The sequence below is a fragment of the Mytilus edulis genome, chromosome 11, assembly GCF_963676685.1.
Source record: "Mytilus edulis chromosome 11, xbMytEdul2.2, whole genome shotgun sequence".
Lineage (NCBI taxonomy): Eukaryota > Metazoa > Mollusca > Bivalvia > Mytilida > Mytilidae > Mytilus > Mytilus edulis.
In genome coordinates this window covers 49,615,748-49,623,386 of record NC_092354.1, presented here as the reverse complement: position 1 = coordinate 49,623,386, position 7,639 = coordinate 49,615,748, and the positions used below count along the sequence as shown (strand labels likewise).

Sequence of the window (7,639 nt, the reverse complement as noted above, 5' to 3'; positions counted from 1 at the left end):
CTTACTATTATATATATATGTCCTAAGTTACTTAATGTCCTGTGTGCAACCAGGAGATCCTGAACGGTTTTTAAACGTACCATTATTTTATATGCATATATTCAAAGCTGTTCTTAATTATATGCATACTAGGTATCAGTGGCGGATCCAGGGGGAGGGTTTCGGGGGTTGGAACCACCCCTTTTTTTGAACGATCAATGTATTTGAATGGGGACATATGGTTGGAACCACCCCCTCCCCCTTTTGTCCTGGGTTGAGACCTCCTTCTTTTCAAATGGCTGGCTCCGCCGCAGAGGTATATTTATATATATATGTGTGTACCAGCCCCCCTCCTAAATCTTGGGAAACAAATGGTAGATTATATAGGGAATCACGGAAGCATGACTGGACGTGACCCCTCTAAGGCAGTCAATGAGTCCCCACATATGAAAATTTCTGGATCAACCATTGCTTAGTTCTAGTTATCTTAGGTTCTAGTGTGAAATAATGCCAATAGGTCTTTTAAAACACATCTTTATTCATACATGTATATATACGTTTTCTCACGGATTTGTTCATGCAATATTGGAATTATGTTTACTCAATGCGCAATTACTGAAGTTTATATTTGCTACTTTTCTTCTTAATTTCATATAATTTTTTTTTTGATTTTTTTTCTTCGAAAAATTAGTGGTGTTGAAATAGGGAATGGATACAGATACCTTATCACATTTAACCAAAGAAATGTTGTATAATGTCATCAATGATGATCTGTATTACACGTAGACAGGATGTTCTCTATGTTCTGTATGTTATAGTTACCTGTAATCAGCTTTGCAACACCATGTCATGACAGTTCAAAAAGATTTTCTTCAAATCAAATTGGAATATTCATTTTTTCTGTAAAATTTAAAACTTTAAAAAGTAGACTTTGACAAAATTATGAAATAGAAAGAATTGAACAATTTAAAATCGTATTTTAACAAAGATTTAGATATAATTTTACAACGATCCTTAAAAAATAACCAAACAAACGTCGAATCAAACGATATGAACCTACGCAGTTTTATATTAAAATACTGACACACACCAGTTTGCCATCTCAGTATGCAAGGCAAGGGTGCTTGGTGAGGTGCTGGAACTTGATGTACATGTATCATTAAGTTAATACAGTTCTGTTAGTATTGACTGCCTTTTTACAGAGACTTTCTATTCTTACTGTTATCAATTAGTATAGACGGTTCCTGGCTTAGAATGATTCTCTGCTCAGCAAATGGTGCGTAATTAGCATTTGAATCAAATTTCTTGTAGAAGTAAAAAACACAAATTAATGTATTTGACAACTTTATTCAGGAGCACAGTCTATATTATCCGGCGTAAATAACTTCGAGATTTATGTGGAAGTTTACTCTGCTGCTCGATCTATGCTAATCGATGTTCCAGTATATTTCATATTTATATTTATTCGTGAGGCCTCGTCATCGTTTATATTCACTAAAAGCACAGTCGCCTAAATATTTTATATGGCGAAAAAATTGCGAAAATTGGGGGAAATAATATATTTTTAGTGCAAATTTAACTCTAAAATGAGAAGTGTATGACGATCTATAACGAATATATACATCCATCATGTGTGCAGATACGACGGCGACTATATAGGGTCTGCCATGAGTGCACTTTGTATGCCCTGCATGTGTGCACCCAGGAGGTCCTCCTGAGCGGTGTTTAGACGTACCGGGAAAATCTTATCTGATTCAGGATCAATTCATCGGTTACACTCCCCTGTCACCAGTGATTCTTTTTTGCTGACATTCTGAAAAAGTATTGTGTAGACTAGTCCCTGTGTAAGTGTTGACTCTCAACTTGCACATGTGATTTTTTAACACTCCCTGGACTTCTGCAAAAACAGAAAGTCACAGGACATTCCGACAAAAAGTCAAACACATGTCAAACTCAGGCATATTAAAGTAATTACAAAGTTAATAGGACAAAAAGTCACAAACAATTTGTTGACAATTAATTGAATATAAATGAAAAAAGATTTTGAAATATCTTCTTTTTATTACATACATTCATTTTTAATTTTAGGAAATTGTTCATAATATAAAAAAGAAGATGTGGTATGATTGCCAATGAGACAACTGTCCACAAGAGACCAAAATGACACAGACATTAACAACTAGAGGTCTTTACGGCCTTCAACCATAAGCCAATATAAAGAAGGTATGGTATGATTGCCAATGAGACAACTGTCCACAAGAGACCAAAATGACACAGACATTAACAACCATAGGTCACCAAACAGCCTTCAACAATGAGCAAAGCCCGAGGTAAAGCCCATACCGCATAGTCAGCTGTAAAAGGCAATCATACTATATCTTTTTTTTATATTTACATGTTAAAAAATGCGTGCAAATGTAATCAAAAGCTGCACACAAACGTAATGATTTTTGTGCGCAAATGTAATGGTAATGTGCGCAAACCTAATGCACTGATTTATTTGTTTTTAATAAATTTTAATTTAAAGTTGCTACATCATGTTCATGTATAAAACTTCAAGAAAAATACAAAAAGAGTGTTTTCTTGTTCAAAGAAAAATAATCTCAAAACTAAATTGTGACTTTTTGTCCTGTGACAGTGTGTGACTTTTTGACTGTGACTTTCTGTCCTGCATTCAGATTGAATAGGGGAGTTTGGTTGACCCCGCCTCCCTCTATCTGAGACTACTATCTCAGTGATGAGCTTTATGTTTCATGTACAAATGTATTGTGCTTGTCATATATATGTATGTCGGATAAAAGCTCTACAGACCTTTAATATGTTGTATTGTTATATGTATAGCCGACAATAAATAAATAGCCCCTAACAAGTAAGAATTAGGTTACTTCTTTTTGTTTTGACATCTTGCATGGGTTTTTATAGCCCCGTATTAAAATTATGCCCCCACTTTAAAAAAGGGGGGGGTATACTGTTTTACCCCTGTCTGTCCATCCATCCTTGCGTCAGTCAGTCCGTCCGATGAATATTTTTCGTCCCATTTTCCTTAGGAACTACAATAGAAGGATTTCTGAAATTTGGTTTCAGGGTTAAATAAGTCAGCTATACCGTGTGATGCATTTTCAGATTCATCGCCAAGTTGAAAGTTGAAAACTAACAACCTAATTTATGTACAAAAAAATTGAAAAACAGATATGTTACACATAAACAAACGACAATCACTGAATTATCGGATCCTGACTTGGAACAGGCACAACCATAACAAATTGGAAGGGTATAAGGAACTTTGAAAATATTTAGTTTTTGTGGTTTGGTCAATTTTCCGGATACTGTAAGCAATAAGGCCCCTTTATTTAGTGAATGAAATAATTGTAAGATGCACTTAGCTGTCTGTCATATTTTATATGAACTTGACCTCATTTTCATGCATGGTTCATTGGTCAATGAAACACTGCATTGTTTTGTCAGTTTATCATATGTTTAAAGTTACAGGTAGATTATATTTGGTAGATATGAAACAATTGTAAGGTGTGCATGTCTGAATGGCAGATTCATATATAAACCATGACCGCATTTTATTGTTCTTTGGTCAATGATAAGTTTTCTTGGTTTTGTCATTTTATCAGGCCACATTTAAAAGAATGTCTGTTTCCCCTCCCCGGGTCTACCCTTTGTAAACAGACCAGGAAGGCAGTTTTTTTTTTAGCTCACCTGACCTGAAAGGTCAAGTGAGCTTTTCTCATCACTTGGCGTTCGTCGTCTGTCGTCCTGCGTCCGTCGTCTGTAAACTTTTACAAAAATCTTCTCCTCTGAAACTACTTGGCCAAATTCTACCAAACTTGGCCACAATCATCCTTGGGGTATCTAATTTAAAAAATGTGTGGCGTGACCTGTCAAACCAACCAAGATGGCCGCCATGGCTAAAAATAGAACATAGGGGTAAAATGCAGTTTTTGGCTTATAACTCAAAAACCAAAGCATTTAGAGCAAAACTGACATGGGGTAAAATTGTTGATCAGGTCAAGATCTATCTGCCCTGAAATTTTCAGACGAATCGGACAACCTGTTGATGGGTTGCTGCCTGTGAAATGGTTATTTTAAGGAAATTTTGCAGTTTTTGGTTATTATCTTGAATACTATTATAGATAGAGATAAACTGTAAAAGCAATAATGTTCAGCAAAGTAAGACCTACAAATAAGTCAACATGATCAAAATTGTCAGTCGACCCCTTAAGGAGTTATTGCCCTTTATAGTCAATTTTTAACAACTTTTCATAATTTTTTGTAACTTTTTTAAAAATCTTCTTCTCTGAAACTACTTTGCCAAATTTAACCAAACTTGGCCACAATTATCATTGTGGTTTGTAGTTTAAAAAATGTGTCCGATGACTCAGCCTACCAAACAAAATGGCCGACATGGCTAAAATTAGAACATAGTGGTAAAATGCAGGTTTTGCTTTATATCTTTGAAACTAAGACATTTAGGGCAAATCTTTCAAGATTTAAATGTCCATCAGAATAAGATATATCCCCTCACAAATTTTCAGTTGAATTGGACAACCTGTTGTTGGGTTGCTGCCCTAAAATTGGTGATTTTAAGGTAATTTTGCAGTTTTTGGTTATTATCTTGAATACTATTATAGATAGAGATAAACTGTAGACAGCAATAATGTTCAGCAAAGTAAGATCTACAAATAAGTCAGCATGATCAAAATTGTTAGAGGACCCCTTAAGGAGTTATTGCCCTTTATAGTCAATATTGAACAACTTTTCGTCATTTTTGTAACTTGTATAAAAATCATTTCTAAAACTACTTGGCCAAATTTAACCAAACTTGGCCACAATCATAATACTAGGGTATCTATTTTAAAAAAAAGTGTCTAATGACCCCGCCTACCAACAAAGATGGCTGACATCAGTAAACACATTAACAGGTGAGCGACACAGGCTCTTGAGAGCCTCTAGTTTTTTTTAACTGGATGTGATTGTCATAGCATGGTCACATGAATGGTTTGACTTGTCCAGTCCAGGCCACTTATCAGTTGTTTGTGCTCAATTTGAGTGTATTTATTTAGATTATCAATCCTTCTGCTTTCAAGCACTTTCCAAAAATGGAAACAAATTATTTTCAGGAAAAAAATAATTTCGATTTTTTTGTGGAAAATAATTTTTTGACCCGGGCACTTATTTTTGACCCATGTGGGGGGAGGGGAAACAAACATATTTTTAATTTTGGCCTTAGATTTTTTAAGCATAGGTCTACTTGTTGTATGGAATGACTACAAGGTATCATATAAAAAAAGATGTCTGCCTGCCAAGGTTAATTTTACTGTGACCTCATATTCATAGAACAATGATAATATTCATGATATTGAACAGCAAGAATGATGAGTAAGTTGATGTTATATACAAATGAGACAAAATTTTCAGTTGCCTACTAATTATGTAATACATGTAGTAGTTATTTTTGTCATTAAATGATGTTTACCCTTTTATGTGTAGGGCAAGAACATGAAAGATAAAGGGGAAACTATAAACAGAAGAAATTATCAACAAAATAAGATTTACAGAGGTCAACAAAGCCTAAATGGTAAGTCCACTGTTATAAAAAATTTTGTCCTTGAATAATACTTAAATATTTATTAAAATAAGATGTGGTATGATGAAAGAGAAAACTATCCATCAGAGTTCAATTTAGTGGATGTAAGCATTGTAATTACTTATTAGAGGCCATTGATGACCTGTAAGTAATGAGAAAACCCATACCCTATACATGTTATAGTAATCTATAAAAGTCAACACTAACCAAATTTGAAACAGAGCATCAATTCAAACGTCAAATATACCAGACTAATTTATAAAAACAAAAAATTATGAAAAATAAAAATGACGGGTATGAACCAACATCAACCACTGAACTATGTACAAGCTCCTGATATTAGACAGGTATAATATGGCTGGGTTGATATAAAAATAAGAAATACTTAGCAGTCTGATTTCCAATGAGACATTTCTCCAATAGAGATCAAATGACATTGAAGGAGGCTCTAGGGTATAACAATTTCAGAAAAATGTTTTAATATTTTTTTTTTCATAACTCAATTTATTTATATCTTTATCATATGGTACACCAAATCATTCAAAACAATCAATTCGGTTTGGCCCCAGATGACTTTTAAAATGCATATATCATTGAAAAAGCTCCAAATTATCTCCCTTTGGTGCAAAAAAGCCATTTTTTTGGCATTAAAAATGTAATATCTTATTTAACTCATCGGTGGCCTATATTTTTTATTATAATTTTAAATAAGCTGTACTTTAACTAAACTATTATAAAATTTAAGCGATTTCTGTAATTTAGTACTTGAATATTTAAATGAAAGTTTATCATATTAATCATAAACATGATAAAATAGCCATTTTATTGATCTCTTCACTGATAATTTTTGAGTTTGTGTATTTGTAGGTCAGAAATCTGGATTTTCATGGTCATCATTCACAGATCAATACTGAACGGAAAACTTAAAGCTGATATTTTTCTCCATAGTGCGACTTTTTTATTAATTTGAAATGGAACATGTTTTTTCCTACATTTATTTGAAAGAGGAAATTTCAACATGATGACTATAAACAAAAAGGAGTCATATCATCACGATCATTGATGCACAAGAACTTGATCATATAAATACAACAATGTAATTATCAATTGAAAGATGGAACGAATGAACAAGATATTAGAATGTTGTTGTCCAAATAAACTTGCTTTGTCTTCTCATTTGAATCTCTCCATTCAATAAAGATGTACAGAGGAAGATCTTTGAAGAACAGATTGAAAAAATGTTTTGTCTAAGAATTGCAGGAATATTCTAGTGAATGAAATTATTTATTGACTTCACTCTTATATAGTGGACTGAATAATTGTACATAGCAAGCTGTGAATAAAGAAAGCAAAAACTTTAACAAAAAGTGTTTGTATTATAAATTTGCAATTATAAGCATACTATTATGTACACCACAAAGTTATATATAATTCAAATTGTTTGCCTATACAAGTATTGCAATGAACCTATAACAAAGAAAATCTTACCTCATGAAAAGAGTGAACTATTCAGTCAGAATATGAAATATTTTTTCAGTTCTATTTTTCATAATAGAATAAACAAGACAAAGATTTCAAAACAATATTTTTTCATTTATTTAGAAATTTCATCATTTTGTTTCAGTGAAAGGACTTTATTCTTTGACTGTAAATTATTATTTTTATACATTCCAAAATAAGAATAATATTTATTGTCATATAAACAAATAAAAAACATGTTTGTGACAAAATTAAAAAAAAATTATATATATGTATATATAAAAAATATAAAAAAAACTCGTATACATTTAAAACATTTTACTACCAAACAGCATTCATTGTAACATACACATAACTTTATATTTATATATATATATTTATAATTTTAATCCCATAGGATTTTATTTTGTCCCATGGGATATTAAAAATCCCATGGGATAATTATAGTCCCATGGGATTTTTTTTGTCCCATGGGACAACAAATATCCCATGGGACTACAATAATCCCATGGGACCAAAAAAAATCCCATGGGATTTAACCAAAATCCCATGGGATAATGGTAAATCCCATGGGATTTTGCCCTG

The 7,639-nt window shown here is 32.6% G+C and overlaps 1 long non-coding RNA gene across 1 annotated transcript; it reads left to right on the top strand.

Annotated features, from left to right (window-relative positions):
• Positions 1-1,553: 1,553 nt before the first annotated feature.
• LOC139494729 (uncharacterized) lies at positions 1,554-6,942 on the top strand. The gene is made up of 3 exons (XR_011657125.1): positions 1,554-1,823; positions 5,479-5,566; positions 6,443-6,942. It is a non-coding gene; the product is annotated as an uncharacterized lncRNA (long non-coding RNA).
• Positions 6,943-7,639: the final 697 nt, after the last annotated feature.